Below are 20,508 nucleotides of genomic sequence, written 5' to 3'. Positions count from 1 at the left end.
CCTTATTAATCCATAACAACACTATGATGCACTTTGCTAATCAAAATTGCACACTGCATAATAATTTGCAATCTAATAAATATAAGCTTCATCCACATTTCACCAAATGTAGATGCAGTTACTTAAAGATGCTAAAATACAAGATATAAATTTAAACTAAAAGGAACTTTAGGGGCATCCAAACAGTGAAACATAAATCAGATGGTAACTTATTTTATTTTAAATACAATTTCATAAATTATTTGAGGAAAATTCCCAGGGTGTTTTCAATGTGAGGAAAGAATGTCAATCTCTCTACTAAGACAGGAGATTTGTCAAGTGGATGCCAATAAATGAAGGGCAAAGGGAAGGAATGAAGATACTGAAACTATTCTATTTTTGATGCCAATGAAATGAAAAAGAAGGGGAAATTAAGAATTAATGGAGAGGAATCCCATTGATGTTCAAGACAGAATGATCTATCCTCCCTGGCCTATTGAAATAATCAAATGGAAGGTCAGGCACGGTGGTTCATGCCTGTAATCCCAGCACTTTGGGAGGCCAAGGCGAGCAGATCACGAGATCAGGGGATCGAGACCATCCTGGCCAACATGGTGAAACCCCGTCTCTACTGAAAATACAAAAATTAGCTGGGCATGGTTGCGCATGCCTATAATCCCAGCTACTCGGGAGACTGAGGCAGGAGAACTGCTTGAATCAGGGAGTCAGTTGTTGCAGTGAGCCAAGATGGCGCCACTGTACTCCAGCCTGGCAACAGAGCGAGACTCCATCTCAAATAAATAAATAAATAAATAAAATACAATAAAAATAAAAGAGAAAGAATCAATGGAAAATACAAGTGATGAAAAATTTTCACCAGCTATGGAAACAAGGGTGTCAACTACATGGTAGGAATTTCAAGTAACTTCTGCTAACAAAAGCTTACACTCCACTATGCTGAAGCTGTTGAGAGGACTAGTGTGTGGCCCCTGTCTGGGAACAAACGGCATGCCTGGAAGGAAACAGAAGAGATGGAGGCAGCAAGTCCCAACACTAAATCTCAGCTGGGAGAGTGCCAAAGGCAAGGTGGCATGCCCACTTGTCACATCTGCACACTGCCAGGCCACCTGACTCCAGTGGCGATGGCACAGCTCCAGGTTTTCTCTCTGGTATTGATTCCAGACCCTACAGAAGGCTGGACATGCTGAGGTTTGTGTCTGTTGTGAGCAGCCTACCACTTAGCAGGGGGTCGGAGCTCCCTTCGGCCTAGCTCTGTCACTAACACTTTGCTGAGGCTGCTTGAGCTGCAACAGAGATTAAAATTTGTTTTATATATTATTTTTATCCTCAATTTGTTCCAGAGCTTAAAGACTCAGACAGTGACACAAATCTTTGACAGCAGCCAGCCTAACTCCTACTCGGCTAAAAACTAATAGTACAAACACTCCATTTTATCTTTCTAAGAAAGAGAAAACAAGGGGAGAAAAAAAAAAGCAAGGCCTGTTAAATATATACTACAGATTTAAACAAAACAAAAAGCAAGACACCCTTGAAAACTAGAACAATGGCCTCCAATAGAAATACATTTACTGGAATAAGTAGAAAATGTGTGTTCTCAACAAGATCAAAGCAGATGCTGCAACCGTGATGACATTAAGAAAGAAACTCACAAAGACTATGGAGAATTGCATGGAAATGGGAATCCAACTTGTCCAATTAAAAACTCAGTGAGACCAGAAAACAAGAAATTGGACATTGTATGAAATCAAAGTGGTGAATTAGAGAAAGAGCAAATGTGAGGAATTCTTGTAGATGAAAATGAGATAAATGATGAGAGACCATTGAAGGAATCCCAGAGAGTATGAACAGGGAGAACAGAAGCAGTAAGGGGAGCATGCGATTGAAGACAATGGCACAGAAGGGATCTGGGGCTTACAATTGTGAGGGAATATCATGTTTTCAGGTAAACATCATGAAAAGAATATCAAACAGAAAGAACTCCATGGGAATCCCCAATTTCAGAGCACATAGACAGAACGTTGTGTTCGTTCAGCAGGTGTTAGTGGAGGCTACCAAGTGCGGTGTAGAAGGATGTGGAGGTTAGAGAGGCACAGACTTGTGCTCAAACTCTGGTTCCACACAGTCATAGTTTTAGGACCTTGGGTGATGTATTGAATCTCTATGAGCTTCAGTTTTTCCAATTCTAAAACGGGAATAGTGACTATTACTCCACAGGGGCTTTTGTGATACTTGAACAAGATAAAATATGTCAAACACAAGTAGCTCATGCCTGACAAATAGCCACAACTCAATAAATGAACACAAAACCAAAGCAAAACAATCACAACCATAGCAACAAAGCAAAGGTAAAATAGATACATGACCAGGTAATTGCTTTAAATGCATTTGTAATATTTACCAGTTATTTTATTCATCCAGTGAAAAAGACTCTTCCTAACGTGGAATAATTTTTTAAAAGCAAAAAGAAAATTACATGGTGCATAAATTTAGGTTGAATGAACTAGAACTAGGAAAGAAGGGGATAAATCTGTACCATTTCTACAATATTTACTCATACACTTATTTATTTATGCCGGCTTTCGTAGTTATTTATTTACTTATTTATTTTGAGATGGAGGTTTGCTCTTGCTGCCCTGGCTGGAGTGCAATGGCGTGATCTCAGCTCACCCACAACCTCTGCCTCGTGGGTTCAAGCGAGTCTCCTGCCTCAGCCTCCCGAGTAACTGGGATTACAGGCATGTGCCACCACACCCAGCTAATTTTTTGTATTTTTAGTAGAGACAGGGTTTCTCCATATTGGTCAGGCTGGTCTCGAACTCCTGAACTCAGGTGATCCGCCTGCCTGGGCCTCCCAAAGTGCTGGGATTACAGGTGTGAGCCACTGCGCCTGGCCCACAGTTATTTTAATAGCAGTTTAAATTTACATTTTTTAAAACTTTGAGCTAACTATTAATAAAGTTAAAAGAAGTATTGATACCTTTTAAATCATTAAACTGGGAATATACCAAAGTAGCCAATAGAATAAAAATAGAGTAGAAAAGAAATCACAAGGAAAGAATAACATAATAGAAGGTAAAGGAGACTAATGATGATGGAGGTATTAATAATGTAAATGTTAAACTACTTTGTTAAAAGAAAATGACTCTCATATTATGTTAAACCACAAAAATCTAACAATATGCTACCTAAAAGACATGCAAAAATTAAATGAACCAAAACAGGAAAAAAATCAAAGGGTTAACAAAAATATACTGAAGAAAACAAAAATAACTAATAAGTAGCAATGCTAGTATTAGACAAAGCGAATTTCAAAGGTAAAAACAACATCAAATAGGATAATGGGGGCAATTTTTAATATTGATAAAAGGTTTGCTCATGAAGAACTTTCATCTGATAATTAACATAGTGTTAAAATATATACAATGAAAACTGAAATTTTCAAAGATAATTGAATAAAAAACCAATAATAAGTGGGACTCTATGACATGCCAACATCAGTTTATTCATCCACTAAACACGAGTTTTAGGTACTGTACTGAGCACTTGTTCCCAATGACACTATTCTTGTTTCACTGGGAATAATTCACTTCCCACTGGGCACTGGTATTCCTCTTTGGAACCACCACTGACACATCAAAGATCTGATAGTGCCCTTTTTCTCCAGGGGTCTACTGTACTATGAAAGAGGTAGACTTTCTACACCCTGCACTACACTTTGCTAGAGGGATCTGAAGTAATGATGGTTATGCAGCAATGTTTTTATAGTTTTGGTTAAAAATAAAATAAGCTTACCCACTATTTTTCCTAGAAGCAGACATAAACCCAGTGGGTTGCAAGGCAAGATATCCAAATAGCAGGTATCATTATGTACTCAAATTATGCCTCTTTTCAATGGCCATGGTCAAGGTTATTGGTACTCAGAATTTGAGCTTCTAGGGAGTTCAACCCATCAAGTCTCTACATATGTCTAGACATATATGAATATTTGCTGAAACCAAAGCCAGGACCGTTTCCTACTCAAGAAATATATAAATATATATGTATTTAAGTTTAAAAGAAAAGAAAATAATTTAGTAATTTGGAAGAATATTTGAAAGCATTGCCCAAGAATACAAAAAAAAATCAATATTACTTGGAGAGGATATTACTGTCTATCTGAAAAAACTAAAATAATCAACTGAAACAAAATTAGATACACTAGAACCAATAAAAGTTCACGAGATAGTCAGCTGAACATCAGATATGGTTTGGCTGTGTCCTCACCCAAATCTCACTTTGAATTGTAACTCCCATAATTCCCATGTGTTGTGGGAAGGACCTGGTGGGAGGTAATTGAATCATGCAGCTGGGTCTTTCTTGTGCTGTTCTCATGACAGTAAATAAGTCTCACAAGATCTGATGGTTTTAAAAAGAGGAGTTCCCCTGCACACTCTCTCTTTGCCTGCTGCCATCCATGTAAGACGTGAATTGCTCCTCCTTGCCTTCCACCATGATTGTGAGGCCTCCCCAGCCATGTGGAACTGTAAGTCCATTAAACCTCTTTTTCTTCCAGTCTCAGGTATGTCTTTATTAGCACCATGAAAATGGACTAATACAATCAGTAAAGAAAAATTAATTTTTTATATATAGCAATATAGCCAATGATATACTATAATACAAATAAGCTACAGTGGAATACATCAGACCAAAAGAATAACTTAATGTGGAATGCAGGACTCATGTGAGGCAAACTATGAAATTACACTGAGAAACAAAAGACCCCCAAAAATGGACATAGTCAGTGTCATGAAGCTGTAAATTCTCCCAAATCAAAATACCAAATCTGTCAGTTTTTAAAAAATATTATGAAAAAATTTTAAAGTCCATCAGTAAAGATAATAATGTTTAAAAAAGTCATAAACCTTTTGGAGAAAAAAGTGAGAAAAGGGAGAGGCTTAGCTTTGCAGGGAATTAAAACATGTTTTTGAGCTATAGTAGCTGAATCAGGGTGATATTAATGTAAAAATGAGCAAACATATAAAGAGAACAGAATCCTGTTTCCCAATATATTTGTGCACATATTTTAAACTTAAAGCATGATCAGGGAGACATGCAAAACTATCAGGGAAAAGATAGATTAGCAGAAGTCTTGGCAAAGATATGTGTTCTCGTTGTTGAGAGTCTAATAACATGTATTCTGAAGAGTTTCGTTTTGTTTTGTTAAAGACATTCTATGATATGGCTTGGCTGTGTTCCCACACAAATCTCATCTTGAACTGTAGTTCCCATAATCCCCATGTGTTGTGGCAGGGGCCCAGTTGGAGGTAATTGAATTATGGGGCCAGTTTCTCCTGCTATTCTCGTGATAGTGAGAAAGTTCTCACAAGATCTGATGGTTTTATAGGGGGCTTCCCTCTTCGTTCAACTCACACTTCTTTCTCTTGCTGCCAAGTGAAGAAGAATGTGTTTGCTTCCCTTCCCGCCATGATTGTAAGTTTCCTGAGGCCTCCCCAGCCATGTGGAACTCTGTCAATTAAACCTCTTTCCTTTATAAATTACTCAGTCTCGGATATATCTTTATTAGCAGTGTGAAATGAATTAATAAATTATATTAAGATTAAAAGAATCATTTTTCTTTGACCTGAAATTGTACCTCTTGGTATATATTTATTTATAGGTATATATTTTTTAAAAAAAGACAAGTGGAAAAATATGTACACACAGAATATTCATCATACTGAGGTTAAAATTAGCAAAAAAAAAAAAAAATAGAACTGCCCATGAATAGGTTTCATAATTAAATAAATTTTACAAAACAACCATTACAATGTAATTCTATATAGGCCTTGAAATCATATTTGAAATAGTTTTATGGATATAGTTATAAACATATGGGCTTTACAATAGATAAATCAAATGTCAAAAAGCCCAGTAACCAGCAAGCATGATATGATCTCATTGACAAAGAATATAGATACATACACCTAACAAATGATTGAAAGACATGTTCTCACCCTAGTGGCTTTCTCTAAGTGGTAAGAGGATCATCTATGAATTTGAAGTTTCTTCTTTATACGTTTAGTTATTTATGCTTACAGTATTTTTCTAAGTAGTTTTTGATAAATCACTGAATGTTACTTTTTATTGTTACAGTTTCAGGGGTTACACGTGCAGGTTTGTTAAATGGTTATATTAAGGTGTAATGGTGGGGTTTCGGCTTCTACTGTACCTATCACCCAAATAATGAAGAGTATGCCAATAGGTAATTTTTCAACTCTCATCCCCCTCTCAACTTCCTCCCTTTTGGAATTTCCAGTGTCTATTATTTCCATCTTTATGTCCATGTATACCATTAATTAGCTCCCATTTATAAGTGAGAATGTACAGTATTTGATTTTCTGTTTCCAAGTTATTTCACGTAGGATAATGATCTCCAGCTCCAACATGGTTCAACCATGTTGCTGCCAAAGACATGATTTCATTCTTTTTTTTTATGGTTGCATAGTATTCCATGTATATATATACTACATTTTCTTTATCCAATTATCCATTGAGGGACACAGGTTGATTTCATGAATATTATTTTTTAATATCAGAAAAATAAGATGATAAAGCTATTTCCATCAAAAAAAGAGGTGAGAAAACAAGAAGAGCCCAAATTCTATTGCTGCTTCCTTTACTCTATTTAAAAGGAAACAATGCATTATAGAAACAGAATAGTACAAAATAAAAAGTAAAAGCCTGACTTCCTTCCCTATATTACCCAAAGGTGATTAAGGGTAACAGTTTCTTGTGTAGTTTTCCAAAGTTTGACAATTGCTTCCATACATACACACACCCCCTCCCTTACAAAATTTCCGTATGCAAGAGACCATGTATGGTACTCAGAGTCTTCTTCAGCTTGCTGTTATCACTTAATATATCTTGGTGATCTTTGCCCAGTACACTGGATATTCTTCATTCTTTATCACTGCGTGTTCCATTATACATGCACCACAATTTAATAAGTACATAATTATTAGACCTCTTAGAAATATCTTTATTTCAAAATTACTACAATGCATATATTTTGAGATATTCATAATAAATTCCTAACAGTGAAATTTGAGACAGAGAAAACTGTAGTTTTAAAAATTGACATATATTGCTAAAATGCTCTACCAAAAAAGATGCAATAATATACACACTATGAGATTTGTATATCTTTGCCAGCACCAATTGTGATATTAAATAATTTATTGTTATGAAATTAATGAGGGAGAAGTAGTATCTTATTTTGATTTACGTTGTTTTAATTGTGACTTAAGGTAAATACATTTTCCTGTCTTTATTTACCATTGATATTTCTCTTCCTGTGAATATTTATAACTTTGTCTATTTTTATACTGTGTTGTTCACCTCAGTCATTGATTGTTCTGAACTTCTTGTATGTTAAGAAAATTCTCTGCCTTATGATGTATAGGAATTTATTCAGTTCATTTTATGACTAATTTTTTTTGCCATAGAGAAGTCAAGAATATTTAAGTACTAATATTTATCAATATTTTCTCTCATGGCTTCTTGTGTTTTGAACATGCTTTAGAAATATCTTTATTACTCTGGGATTATAATAACATATATGTGCTTTCTTCCATGACTGTACTGATTTGTTGATTAATATAAATAGTTATAGGTAAGAAATCTTTTTTCCCCAATGCATTAGCCAGTTGCCCCAATGTAATTTATTAAAATTAACTCCAATATAAAATAGTACCAAACTGTTTTAATCATGGTAACTTCATAATATGCTATAATGTATGGGAGGGTTTGAACCCCTTCATTACTATACTCTGTCAGAATTTTCTTGGATAATATATTTTATATACTTTCTTCCAGAAAACTTTTAGCATATTTGTTAAGTTACTAAACCCTGTTGGTATTTTAATTTGGACCACATAAAAACTATATATAAATTTGTGGAAAATCTATATATTTTTTCAATATTGTGTCTTCACTTATCATGTAAGGACATGGTGATACGGTTTGGCTGTGTCCCCACCCAAATCTAATCTTCAACTGTAGTTCCCATAAAACCCACGTGTCATGGGAGGGATCCAGTGGGAGGTAATTGAATCATTGGGGAGGTTAGCTCCATGCTGTTCTTGTGGTAGTGAGTGAGTTCTCGTGAGAGCTGATGGTTTTATAAGGGGCTTTCCCCCTCTTCCTTCTGTATTTCTCATTGCCACCTTGTGAAGAGGGACGTGTTTGCTTCCCCTTTGCCTCCCACCAGGATTGTAAGTTTCCTGAGGCCTCCCCAGCACTACGGAACTGTGAGTCAATTAAACCTTCTTCCTTTATAAATTACCCAGTCTCAGGAATGTCCTTATAGCAGTGTGAGAATGGACTGATACACATGGCATGAAATTCTATCTTATTTCATGCTTCTCAGTAGTTTTATACTTTACTTCTACAAAGATGGATTCTACAGATTTCTCAAGTTGATTTTAAGCTATTTTATTCTCGGAGATGGCATTGTAAATTAGATATTTTATTTCATTTTATCTTCTGATGGTTATATTTTGTATCTAAGAAAACTTTATTGGAATATTAACTATGAATTTATTAAAATGTCTTTTTTGTTTTTAGTGGGTTTTATCTGGACTGTCTTGTCTTTTGTAAAATAACAACTATTTCATCATCCACAAAATAGTGGAAACCTTTTTTGATTTCAATTTCTCACACCTTTATTTCTGCCTTTTCTTCCTAATTGCATGGGTTTGTACTTGTTTAAAGATAACTGTTGAAATAGTGAACATTCTTATATTTCTCTGACATTAACGATAAGGCTTTTAGGGTTCCATTAAGCATATTTCTAGTTTTGAATTTTTAGATATATATTCATGGTCTTAAGAAATGTCTATCTATTTCTGCTAAGTTAATATCTTACCCCAGGTTATGAGTGAGGTTTGAAACTGAAACTGAAGTCTCTTTACCCACAGGCCAGTGCGTTTTCCCAGAAACAGCCATTCAAAAATGACCTGCTCACTGAACTCTAAATGACTCACGCAAATACTCTTTGGGTCAAGATCTGCCCTCCATCTCAAAATGTTCTTGCTCTGACTTCAACAGACCAGATGGCAGCAAATGCAATTACATGAAAAGAATATAAAAGCTAATCCAGCATCTTTTATTCTATGGCTGGGAATTAAAACATTATAAGGCCTAAGTTTGGGTATTATGCTGATGAATAGAAGGGAATTCATCAAGGAATTTTTTTTTTTTTTTTTTTTTGAGACGGAATCCTGCTCTGTCACCCAGGTTGGAGTGCAGTGGTGTGATTTTGGCTCACTGCATCCTCCACCTCCTGGGTTCAAGCGAGTCTCCTGCCTCAGCCTCCCAAGTAGCTGAGAATACAGGTGTGTGCCACCATGCGTAGCTAATTTTTGTATTTTTTTTTTTTTTTCGTAGAGATGGGGTTTCACCATGCTGGCCAGGCTGTTCTCAAACTCCTGACCTGGTGATCTGCCTGCCTCAGCCTCCCAAAGTGCTGGGATTACAGGCGTGAGCCACTGTGCCCAGCTGAAAATAGCCTTTTGTATACACAACCACCTCACACAGCTACAAAGAGTTGCTTTCATAAATAATTTCAAGAGTACATACTCCTTTTTTTAGCATATCCTGAGATTTTTTTTCAACTTGTGAGAGTAATAATTTAAAAAATGTATAGCCATTTGTCCAGATTTGACATCCAGTTTCAGTAAGAAGCCAAGCTTGTTGGCTATTATAATGATGAAACAGGCCAATTGCTGTGTCCGGTCATGACTAAATTGAAGGTCCATGTAATCCTCCCGAATGGAATTATTTCTCATGTAGCTTTTTGAATAATGCCTGCATTTTTTTGCTCACATAAGCTGATCATAGTAGCTTTGGGAGCAACTCTTGTCTATGCCAGTTCCTCCTGGATGATTCTTATGGACAAATTCAAACTAAAAAGACACACTAAAGTGATCTTCCTGCAGCTTCTGGGGCCGGCACTGAAGAGAGGTGAGTAGGGAGTAGAGGTTTACAAAAACAACCATGGCCCTTAGGGAGAAACAAGCCACATGGAGAGAGTGGCATCCTTCATGGAGAAGGATCAAGGGAGGCTGTTTGCAGTCCCTCTGCCATCTTGGTTGTGGAAAAGTGAGCAGTGGTCTCTGGCTAAGGGAAACATTAGCAAGAAATACAGCTTGTGCCCCTTTCCCCCGAGTCCATCTTCCACAGGCCCTACTGTGAGGAGTGCTGGCCTCCTAGCTCTTTTGCCCTGTGGTCTCTAGGTGTTTAGAGCTCGTGCCAAGAGTGCGAGAGATGTCTGGGACCTGTGGAAATTCAATGTGTGCAAAGGCAACTGTCTGTGGGGGATATTATGGTCAAAAATGTTAGAACTTCATGGCGACCCATTAAGCCTAGGGCTAGGTTGAGACACCCCACCTGACCTTCCCAACAACTGGGAGCAAGCTAAGCCTTATATTATTGTGGTATGACCCCAGACTACATAAAACAGTTGCAGGACTTAAGTGATCCAGGTGCTGCCTCTCTCCTTATCCCCCAGCTCCTGTCCTAGGAATATCAAATGAACATAATTTTTCAAACAAAACATACTGTCTAGCTTTAACATGTAATAAGACAGGTGAAGGAGTTGCTCCAGCTGAAACAGGGGAAGATTGGGACTTCCCCATCGGTCAGTATCCCCCTTGGATTCCCTCTCCACAGGGATTTGCATGTAGTAACTACATAATATCATTTGTTCAATGAATTAATGAACTTTCCAATAAATTGTTGCAGATTCTGTAAATATGTCAGTACATCAACAAACATTTATTAAACTCCTCTAGGGTCTACCACTGTATTGTATAAATACAAAAAAGAAATATTAGACACAGGCAATGTCTTCCTTGAGTTTTAGTTTAGTTTGAAATAATAGGTATCAAAACTCAAGTCATAAGTACTAACTCAGTTATTCTTTCTATCAACATTGCAATTCAGGTCTCATCATTCCACTTATACAAAGAGGCAAAGGAGGTTCATAGGAGTAAAGAGATTTGCTGAAACTCCGTCATTTAGAAATGGCAGAGCTGAGGCTTGAACCTGTATCCCTTTGTTTTGCAAGCCCGTGTTTGACTATGTGTTCTGCATTGCCAGTGCATGTGGAATAGTGGGGTGACTCTCAGTGCTGGGTAGAATTGGTTTTCCTGGTAATGAGCAGTCCAGAGAAGGGGGAAAGAGGTTCACTCAGCGTAAGTTCCCTCTGCGCCCCAACCCAGGACTCTGCCTGCAACATTTTGCTACGTGTTTTTTCAGATATAGTTTTTACCCTATTGGAATCAGCTAACTTTTGATGTTATTGGAGTAATAAGTCATTCCTGGATTGGTTCTGGGTGATGTGATCACTTCCGACAAAATTTGCTGAGAAGACAAGAGGCACCTGTGGGGAGGGTAAATACTACTGGGTATGGTTGATCAGCTCATGTTTCAGCTACCCATCATTACAGTGTGGATTCTTTCTTTGCAAAGCCTCAAGCATCTCAATACTGTTGGCTGTGACCTCAGTAGAGTGTGAATATGTTGAACTGCCAAGAGGAGTGTAAAGGGGAGAGGAAAGATACACCAAGTCCTTCTCTAAGACATCTTTGTTGTTAACATGCCCTGAGCACCTCTCTTAGTGGACTTCCCTCTGCGGACCTGCGACTTCTATAGCGCCATAATGAGGGTGGGCAAAGCACCTGTCACTCACCTACAGAACCTCTCTTTATCAACCTAGTTTCATGCAAATGGCTTGTTCAGTATGAACTGACTAAATTCCAGATACTTCCCTGATTTTTAGATCCTGACGTATTTGACACATTTATATCTCTTGTTATGTTTCCTTTCCTGCTGAAATTAAGATGCATTGGGTACACAGAGGCTATGACATCTGCCAAAGGATTGCAGGGATACAGTCATGGACTCGAACAGTCCCCGCCATGCAGGGAGGCAGCAGCCACATCATCCTGAGCAGCCGGCCCCATGGAGCAAGCAGCTGCCTCCTGGGAGCCAGGGAAACAGGAAAATCCCTGGTGTTCAGAGTTCTTCTCTGAGTGCTCCAAGCACACACCCACCAACACAAATAATGTATCTGTGTACACATGAACAGATGTGTAGATGGATGCACTTACACACATTCCCACATATACATATTTACACACATATATACCTTCTCATGCAAATATCACTGCCCACACAGTCACCAGAAATAATGTCCTAAAACACAAATTCAATTACGCTATGTGATGATATTTAACAATTATTGTTATTTTTGATGAGTAATGGTTATATGGGAAAAGTCTTTATTTTTGAAGATGCATACTGAAGTATTTAGTAGTAAAATTTCATGATGTCTACAATTTACATTTAAGTAGCTAAGCAAAAAAATGAAGTAAATATGACAAAATATTAAAAATTACATGTTTTCAATAGTGAAGATATGAAAGCAACCTAAGCGTCCATCAATGAATGAATGGTTAAAGAAAATATGGCGTATGTACACAATGGAATATTATTCAACTATAAAAAAGAATGAAATTCTGTCATTGCAACAACATGGATGGAACTGGAAGACATTATGTGAAGTAACCCAGGCACACAAAAACAGATATTGTATATTCTCATTCATAGGTAGGAAGAAGCTACAAAAAGTTAATCTCATGAAGGTAGAGACTAGAATGATGGATACCAGAGGCTAGAAAGGAGTGGGGAAGATGGGTGCTAAAATACAGTTAGTTGGAAGGAGTAGGTTTTAGTGTTCAATAGCACAGGAGGGTGACAATAGTTAGCAATAATTTATTGTTTATTTCAAAATAGCTAAAGAGAAGATTTAGAATGTTCTTAAAGGAATGATGTTTGAAGTGATAGCTATCTTAATTATCCTGATTTAATTATTATTCTTTGTATGCACATATCAAAATATCACATATACCCCATAAACATGTATAATTTTTATGTATCAATTAAAAAATGAGTTTTTATTGTATTATGCTCGGTGAGTTCCTGTATGTTTAAAATTTTTTCTTATAAAAGATCAAAAAAGAGAGAGGAATTCGGAATCCATTTGTGCTACCCTGCTCTGACATGGCTGCGAACTTTGCTACTCAAAGAATGGTCCTTACACTAGCACCTTTGGCATCCCCTGGGAACTTGTTAGAAATGCAGATTCTAAGGCCCCATGCCAGAACTACTGTGTAAAAATGTGTGTTTTAAAAGATTCCCAGGTTATTTGCATATACACTTGTTACGGACTGAATGTTTGTGTCACCCTAAAATGTATGCTGGAACACTAACACCTAATGTGGTAGTATTTGAGGCAGGGCCACTGGGAGGTAATTAGGTTTAGATGAGATTATGAGGGTGAACCCCCATGATGAGATTAGTGTCCTTGTAAGAAGACACAGAGACACCAGAGCTCTCTTCACCATGTGAGGTCACAGCCAGGAGGCAGCTGGCCATCTACAAGCCAGAAATAAGGCCCTCACCAGGGAAAGAAATTGGCCAAAAACTCGATCTTGGAATTCCTAGCCTCCAGAACTGTGTGAAATAAGTTCCTATTGTTTAACTCACACACAGTCTGTGATATTTTATGTCAGCTGGAGCCAACTAAGAAAAACCTCAGATTTGAGGAGCAGAAACCCCTTGTCATGGCACAGGCAGCCTTTCGTTACTGCACTCCTGTGTGCTGCATGGACTCTGTGACAACGTGGCCTGCTTGTCTGGGCCCTGACACTAGCACTGTGGAGTTCCTGAATAGGCTACCTTTGCACAGCTGTGATTTTGTCCAAGAAGTTCTCTCTGTCAGGAATGTCCTCTTTGTATTCACTTAACTATTAATAGCATTGTGTTAGGAAAAAAAAAAAAAGAAACCTAAACTGTTTTATCTATTAAGCCTTCCTTGTTCCTCTCAGCAGAATTAAGACCTCCACATTTCACAACACCCTGTGCTTCTTCCTGATTAGAGACTTACTATCCTATATTCTTACAGCCTGCTCTCATTTTCCTACACCAGACTGAATTTCATGGTATGAGGGCCTAAGTCTTATTTTAAATGCTTTGCCAAATACTAGGAAACTTAGAGACTTGTAGATGCTCAATATATGTTTGCTGACTTAACCAACAAATCAAGGAACTCATGTGATACACACTTGTGAACAGACATAATCACATAGGTAAATACAGACGTAGAAATGTGAAGGGATGTACACACACAGCCTAGTTTCTCTGTAAAGGGAGGGAAAGGGTGAGAGGACATTGTCAGCACACAGAGTGGGTAGCTGATCCCCTGATGTGAAACAGAGGAGGGGGCAGAGCACCTGGGTCTCTGGCTCCCCTCCAGTGTGCCCCAAACCCAACTACACATTAGAATCCTCTTGGGAAGTTTAAAAAATACTAACAGCTGGGTCCTCCTTGAAAGTTTTAAATGTACTGATAGCTGGGAGGCCGAGGCAGGCGGATCACGAGGTCAGGAGATCAAGACCATCCTGGCTAACACGGTAAAACCCCATCTCTACTAAAAAATATAAAAAATTAGCCCGGCGTGGTGGCGGGCTCCTGTAGTCCCAGCTGCTCAGGAGGCTGAGGCAGGAGAATGGTGTGAACCCAGGAGGTGGAGCTTGCAGTGAGCTGAGATCACGCCACTGCAGCCTGGGCAACAGAGCGAGACTCCATCTCAAAAAAAAAAAAAAAAGAAAGAAAAGAAAAAATACTGATAGCTGGGTCCTCCTTGAGACAAAATAAATCATAATTCTGTGGAAGTGGGCCCCTGGCACTGGTGTTTTTTTTAATAGAAACATTCTAGGTAATTCTAATTTGAGGCAGGATTGATAACCTGTGATTACCTGTCGAAAATCTCAATATTATGACCAGGGAAAAGAATCTCTATTTTTGTGTAATTAATGAGCTGAGAATTTTCCTCCCGAAATTAACTTTGGATATTTAACTTTGAAATGTTGAGTATCAAAATATGCTCTTACTTTAATTTACTGTGAAAACCAAGGTCTTTTTAAAGTCTAAAGTCAGATGGCTTTGGGTTCAGGAAGGAAACTCAGGCAGGTTTCTTGGTGGGCAGACTTGGCCTTTCATCTTCATCCACATGTTAGCTGTGGTGCTTTGGGGTTTGGGATCCTTTTGCTGAAACTATTTTAACTCCATGTCACTTCATTTGCCAACCCCCTCAAACATCTTTTGGGGATGGATGGCCCCTTCTCTGTCTCCTTTGTCATCTCACCCTCTTCCACTTGATCTTTAAACCTTGGGGCTTCTCAGACTTGGGTCCTCCGTCTCCACTCTGTGCTGTATCTGTGGATGATCTCACCACAACTTTGGCTTCAGTGACCATCAATTGACCCGTAACTCCCTGTCTTAGTTTCCAGGGCTGCTATTACAAAGTACAACAAAGAGTGTATCTTAAAGCAATACTTTTGGAGGCCGGAAGTCTGAAATCCTGGTGTCTACCAGGCTATGCTCTCTCCAAAGGCTGTAGGGAGAATCTATCCTTTCCTCCTGCAGCCTTTGATGGCCCCAGGAGCTCTTTGGCTTGCAGGTACAGCACTTTGTATGCTCTCCTCGTGTGGCTGTGTCTTCTCCTTTTCTTATAAGGACACCAGTCATATTGGAGCAGGAACCCACCCTACTCTAGTATGATCTCATCTTAGTTAATTATATCTGCCATGACTCTCTTTCCTGATAAGGCTGCACTCCAAGGTACTGGGAGTTAAAACTTTAAGATATCTTTTTGAGGGACACAGTTCAGCCCATAACATCCCCAGATTTCCATCTCCACTTTGTTCTTATCTCTGAGCTCCAGTCCAACTGTTAGACATCCTCCCATGGAGGTCTCACAAATACCTAAAATGCTACAAAAAAAGACGTGAACTCATCTGTTCCCATCCCAGAATCTCCACAGTTACCTCTTTGAGTGAATGGGGTGTTACAGTCAGCCTGGGTGGCAAACCTGGAATGTGGTTTGCCACCCAGGTCGATTGTGGCACCACTCTCCTTGACACCACTCTCTTAATGCCAACCACTCAGAAAATACATTGAGCAAATTGTAACACCTAAAACATCTCTCAGATATCCTCTACTTCTCCCTTTGGCCCCATACTCACAGCCACTGTCCTTATCCCACTGCGCCTCCAGCTTAGTCTGCTGTGATAATGTTCTATTGGTTTCCACATCCAGTATTGCCTCTACCAATCCCTTTTCCACAGAATATGTAGAGTGGTCTTTCAAAACACAAATTTTATTATGCAGTCTTCCTGATAAAACCTCTAAATATTTCCCATTTCTATGGCGTAGATCTTGGAACCCCTAGTGTGGCCTTGTGTGGCCTGATTAATCACCACCCCGTCAACCAACTTAACCTCTCATCTCTCCTCCCCTCTGTCTCCACTCTCCGGCCACACTGACCTTCTCGCGGTTCTTTGAAAATTCATGACCTTCCTATATCAGGAATTTACACATGGTATTTTTATTTTTCTGAACATTTTCCTTCTCTACACTCCTCTGCCCAGCTAGCCAGTACTCATCCTTTCAATCGCAGATGAAGTTTCATTTTCTTCAAGCAGCTTTTCTGGACTTCTCAGTTAGATCCCCTGTAAAATGCTCCCATGGTGCTCTGTGCTCTGTACTTGCTTTTCACAGCAGGCTCCATGATTGTAATGAAATACTTGATTATAGAATTAGTTTACAATCCATTTTTCCCATTGAAACACAAGCTCCAAGAAACGTGGAGGCAAGGACTGTGTTTTCTTTCCTGCTATAGCTCTACTGTTTAGAACATTATCCAGTGCACAGCAGAGAGTGAAGAAGCCTTTGCTAAATAAATAATGAATAAAAGGTAAGTTGTGTTTTGGTTTTGCTCACAAATATCCCTCCAATGTCTTGGGCAGCCCTTGCACATACAAGGCACTTCATCAGTATTGGCTGAATAAAGTACTGGACTAGTCCTTTTCTTATCCACAGAACTGGAATACACATCCCTGGGACAGCCAGGGGCAACCACTGCAGAGAGGACACTGAACAAGGAGATTAGTGAATGGCAAACACGAGCACCACCTTGTATGAATATTCTGAAATCCCTAGGCCTTTGCTCTTTTTAAAATTACATGTTCACCCACAACAGCAGCTAGTGAGTCTCCCTGACACCTTCCGTCTAGCTGGCACAAGCAACGACAGGTTCTCTTGAGCTCTTTCTTCCTCATGTCAGACCTCTGTAGGGAAAGCAGCAGGCAGAGACTTTTTAGGTCAAGGTCCCATACGCCCAGTGTCCCACTCTGCCCTTGGAGGAAATGTTTGATGATGAATCCTCTTAGGACTATTGGCCGTAAAAAACTTGTGCTTTGTTGTCAGTGAGGATGTGGATTACCTGAAAATAGATACACTGCATAGTAAAATAGAGACAGCCATATGTTTTTTAGCATTAATTCCCTCAGATGTGTAGCGACTGGATCTTCTCAGTGTGAAAAATGCTTTCACGTGCATTCCCTCCACTGATTTCTACAACAAACCTGTGGTAAGAGTAACTATTTCCCCGTTTTTAATGTGCAGAATTAAGATTTGGTGTAAGACGACTAGCCCAAGCGTCTGGAGTAGTTACAATGGAATGCACGCATGTAGCCGAGCTGCAAGTGGAAGCCCGGTTTTCTGACTCCCAGGCACTTCTCCCTTCCTCTTCCACTGCTTTGCATGGCGAGAAGAGTTTGGCACAGGTGGGTAGCTGTGACTGCATCCTCTTCATATAGCTCCCTCCTGTAAAGGGGCCCTGGCACCTGTTCCTAGGCATCTCTCCAAATCTATGCTGTTCCTACTGGCACCAGCTCATCATGATGGAGCATTTCTTATGTGTCAAGCTCTCTTCTACATGCTCTATACCTATGCTCTCCTTTGATTCCCCACAATCTAAATTTGATGTGTGCACTATTATTGCCTGCATTGTACAGGTGAGGAGACTAGAACACAGACAAGTAACATTCCCAAGGTTACACAATGAATTTTAGAGTCAAGTGTCATACTCCGGCAGTCTGATGATGGAGCCCAAACACATAACAATGAAGTCATACTGCCTTCTGTAGCATGTGACTGTTTCCTTTGTGTTACCATCTCAACCCTTCTACTCACTGTCACCTTCTCATGGTGAAACCTGAGTTTATTTACACTTGGGTTTTAATTGGATTTCAGCTTCTCTCATTCCTTTTGTCTCCCTGCAATAGAGAAGGAAGCAAAAATACATTCCATGGGCTAAAATAAAGACTTTTTAAAGAGTGCCTGTGATGTTCTTGTAGGATATTAGTGCTTACTCACTGGTAGTACTTAGTGGGTGATTATAATAATTACACAAAGCAAACAAATTAGCCAAGTTAACTTCTCACTAAAGCTCATTTCAATGAGGTGTACAAGAGAAAATGAATTCTTCCACTTATTGTTCAACAGAATGGGAATTCTAAAGGGGAAAGATCATTCTAACAGGAATAATTAACAGAGACATCACCTAGACATCACACTTAAAGAGTACACACATGCACACACATATAACTGCTACTTAAAACCTATGTGCAAAGATGTGGATTTGGAGACTGATTTCAAGGTGGCTTATTTTAAATAAAAGCAGTGAAAACTTGTGATTGAGGACTGCAGCAGCACCTTTAAAATGCTCATATTTCTGAAATAATGAGCTACTTTGCAAGATGACAGATTTAAATGGTGAAGCATACGCTTCAAAATACTTGCTGTCTAGGCAAGCTTGTGATATTTCTACAAATGGGGTTTTCATAGTCTGGGGGGAATTGGGAAGGGTACATTGAGCACTTCTCAATTTTAACAAGCACTTTAGATTGCACAGTTCTTCATAATCACTTTTAATAATTGTTCATTCCAACAGCTCTGTTATTCCCATTTCACAAATACAGTAACTGATGCAGTTAGAACAAAGGGAATATTTTGGAGCTCACTTCCTAGTCAATATCAGGAGCTTAATGATCTCACTGAGGTAAAATTTATGAGGATTCAGACTTGCCATTGCTGGGTTGATCTTTGTGGTTCTTGGAAGGGGCTCCGAGGTGGGAGTCCCTGCTGCAAATGCAGCTCTGGCTGGACCTGCACTGCAGTTAGCCCTGAGGGCACCAATGATCTCAGATGCAAGATTGGCCCCTGGGAGGGGCCAGTGCAAGGATGGATGCTGGCTCTAGTCTGGTCCACAAACTGATAGGTAACCTCTCTGAAGTACTATATTTTAAAAGGAGTTACTCTTTCATTCTTTCATCTAGCAGCAGCTATGTAGTCAGCATCAACAAAGAATCTATTGAAAGTCTAACTAAACGGTGATTTGAAAAATCTGCCTCTGCATCTCGTCACCCAATTCCCATAGACCAACTGATCACGCTCACGGTATTTTGCACTTGAAGTTTCCTAAGTGAGAGACAATTTGGATTTGAAGAGAAAGGTGAAATTGTCTAGGCTTTATAGATGAGGGTTGTAAAGATGTCTTAAACCCTAGATGATATTTGCTTAAATATATTCAAGATCAACACATCTGTAATCTTGCCCATTGTCCAAAGCCCAGGGTGAGCTCACCTTCTCTGTGAAAGCTCCCTGGGCCGTCATCCTCACCACTTGGGATTGATATTACACAGGCTCTTTTTTCAGTTCAATTTCATTCTGTAGTTATTTAAACATTTACTTTTTGTAAGGTTCAGTGCTGGATTCTGGCAATACTGCATCATATGTTTTATGACATTTGTTCTTGTTTTTTTCATGTTTTGACCTTGTTTTAGCTGTGAGATTGTCAGCTCCTAAAGGACAGGATGCAGCCAATACTTCCTCTGAGCTCCTCCTAGCACAGCCCAGCATGGTGCTTTGCACGAAGGAGAGGTTTAATGATAGTGACCCATGAACTGAATTGTATAAGCAATTACAATTTACTAGTTATTTACCAGATTCTTATAGCCAAAGGGAAAGTTTGCATTTTATTTTCTAAATGAATCTTTGTTTCAAATTCCTTAGTCCATCCCTTCATCATAGAAATCCACTAAAATTTCTTTTTGGCTCCAATTATTACCTGGCATACATTACCCTTCTTTTTCCTCTTTTTCACTGACCTTCTGCATAGCTTTTAAATTTGCACAGATCTGTGATAAGACAGGGAATTCTGCCACTCCTTGACAGATATTCTGTCATTCCATGAATTTCATAAAGACAGAAGAGGCAGTAGAAATTAGCAATGTCACCTCCAACGTCAAACTCATTTAACAATCCTTTCCTGTTCATTTTCATACTCCACTTAGCTCAAAGATTTTACTGTTGTCTTCTTTTTTGAAACTGAAAAACACGTCTGCATTTGCAAAGAATGGTGACAGGAGATGCAGCCGATGTGAAAAAGTTGATAGAGGGAAAAGTTGTGTTAAAATACATAGCTTATTAGAGTTATAATATCGTATTCAAGAAAAAAGATTTCAGAATTCAATAGGCATCATTTGCAAACAAGAAGGC

Source organism: Gorilla gorilla, chromosome 12, assembly GCF_029281585.2.
Source record: "Gorilla gorilla gorilla isolate KB3781 chromosome 12, NHGRI_mGorGor1-v2.1_pri, whole genome shotgun sequence".
Lineage (NCBI taxonomy): Eukaryota > Metazoa > Chordata > Mammalia > Primates > Hominidae > Gorilla > Gorilla gorilla.
Note: the sequence above shows the minus strand (reverse complement) of the source record.